We start from the raw sequence: 2,338 nt of genomic DNA, 5'->3' as shown, positions 1-2,338 counted from the left end.
AACGTCTGGGAGCGGTTCTCCATTCGAACGCTGGGCGAATATAGCGACTTATATTTAAAAACTGATGTCTTGTTATTAGCTGACATTTTTGAAAATTTTCGGGATAAATGTATCGAGAGTTATGGGCTCGACCCCGCGTATTATTATACTCTCCCCGGGTATACGTGGGACGCCATGTTAAAGCATACTGTAAGTTACTGACCGAGAATAATTTCAATAAACTGGATTAGAATGTCGAGGATGGTGTGTTATTTATTTATCAAAGGTGTAGTCCGGATGAGGAAGCGTGGTCGAGGATAGCACTGAATATACTTGATCTATATACTTGAACGTAAAACAACGAAAGGTTTATTCAGAAGAATATACACTTGACGACTCTCGCAGAACTTAACTCGCTCGCTTCTCGAAGGAGAGTCTCCTCCGATCGCGCTCTCCTGAGCTCTCTCGTGTCGGAGCACGAGACGCCTATGCGCGCGCATGCGCCACCCGGTATGTGGTGGCAGCAACTATCGGGCGTAGAAATATACATATATTTCTTACAGCTCGGCCATCTTGGCGTTGCCACCGTCTCGGTGGTAAGTCAGGAGTGCTGTTTTACCGGCACCGTATTTTACAATAATTGCGTTGTTATACAATATTGCACAAAGTCACGCGCGCTCGATTGCTATTACGCACATCCAGGGACTTGTGGTTGTGGTTTACACATCATTTGGACGAGGATATTTGTTTCTCTACGTTATTTACAAGGTTTGTATTGTACTGTCAGTATACTGTCTTTGTCTTACTGCTATAAATGTTACACTGATTTACAAAATAATATTCTTAAACTCTAAGATCTAACGAAAAGTTAATAGAATTATTGTCCTTGATTATTTTCCGGATCCTTTATCCGTATCCACGGCTTGAGCCTGTCACTTGAGAGGATTGTGTCCATCGGTCTGGTTGTCAAACTGAAGCCGGGGATGTCACGGATGACATATCGATTATTTCCAAGGCTCTTGGCGACCAGGTAGGGACCTTTGTATTTCGTTTTTAATTTAGAATTGACTCCAGGTGTGGGACGCGTATCCCTTACTGCTACATAATCGCCTTCACTGTATATTGAGGGTTTCACGCTGCGCTTGTCACGATACATTTTGTTATAATTACGAACTTCTTCTGTTGCCTGAAGGGCTGCTTCTCTATTAATCTCTCTCTCCTTTTGCAGATCCGAGTCAACATCTACTAGGGCTTGTGTAAAGCTTGCGAAAGGAAAATCAACGTGGCTACGCTGATCATAGCCAAGCAAGAGTTTTGAGGGACTCGCTTTGATGCTTGAATGGTGTGTATTATTTATAATATACTGTAACGTCCCCAGATATTGACTCCAGTCTGAGGGAGAGTCGAGTAGTTTAGTGAGAGAGCTTGTGACAAATCTATTGACTCTCTCCACTATACCATTGGCCCAGGGTGCCGCCACTGCTATTTTCCGGTGCTTTATTTTTTTCTTTTTAACATACTCTGCAAATTCATGCGATGTGTAGGCCGTGCCTCTGTCTGTCACTAATTCTATCGGTTTCCCAAATAAGTTAAATAATTCTTCCATATGATCTATAGTTTCTTTAGACCCTGTAGACCTTGTCGCAAATAACCAAGTGAATCTAGTGAAAGCATCCACGATAACTAATATATGTTTGTGATTTCTAGGTGTAGCCTGCAGCGGACCGAGATGGTCAGCGTGGAGGATTTGCAGTGGGGCACTGGGCAAAGGATATAGTGCAGTCTCCGCCTCAAATCTATGTGTAGAACTATTCGACATAAGGCAGGTAAGGCAATTTTCTAAATAGTCATATGTTTTCTTACGCATGGAAGGAAACCAATAATTTTGTTTTATTCCAGAGAGGGTTTTCTCTGCACCGCAGTGTGCCATATCATCGTGGTAAGCTCGCAGAATGCTTATCACCATGGATTCTGGCACCACGAATTTTTCGCCATTGTCTTCACATCGGTAAACTAGTCCGTCTATTAATTTAAAACGTTTGTCCTCTCGCATTTCCAGATTTTGACTAATTTCTTTGATTTTAGGGTCAGTTAACTGGCGGAATTCGAGCTCGCGCTCGAGGGGAAGCTCATTGACGTAGGCTATGCTACGGCTAAGGGCGTCGACGTGGGACATACGCGTGCCGGGCCGGTGAGTTATCTCAAAGTTGTAATTTTGAAGAGCTAGCGTCCACCTAGCTATTCGTGGGTTAAGATTCGCTTTTTTGACCGCGTAAACAATCGCATTACAATCTGTTACGATGGTAAAATTTATACCGTATAGATATAAGTGGAAACGCTCTATCGCTCGCACGACCGC

At 43.2% G+C, this 2,338-nt stretch overlaps 1 long non-coding RNA gene across 1 annotated transcript; it reads left to right on the top strand.

Annotated features, from left to right (window-relative positions):
* The first annotated feature begins 336 nt into the window (after positions 1-336).
* Positions 337-1,748, top strand: LOC145945649 (uncharacterized). The gene is made up of 3 exons (XR_014426885.1): positions 337-1,009; positions 1,208-1,321; positions 1,687-1,748. It is a non-coding gene; the product is annotated as an uncharacterized LOC145945649 (long non-coding RNA).
* Positions 1,749-2,338: the final 590 nt, after the last annotated feature.

The sequence above is a fragment of the Prenolepis imparis genome, unplaced genomic scaffold (genome assembly GCF_030444845.1).
Source record: "Prenolepis imparis isolate NDT839.2.m4 unplaced genomic scaffold, iyPreImpa1.0 SCAF_2, whole genome shotgun sequence".
Taxonomy (NCBI): domain Eukaryota; kingdom Metazoa; phylum Arthropoda; class Insecta; order Hymenoptera; family Formicidae; genus Prenolepis; species Prenolepis imparis.
Note: the sequence above shows the minus strand (reverse complement) of the source record. Positions and strands in the feature narration are given on the sequence as shown.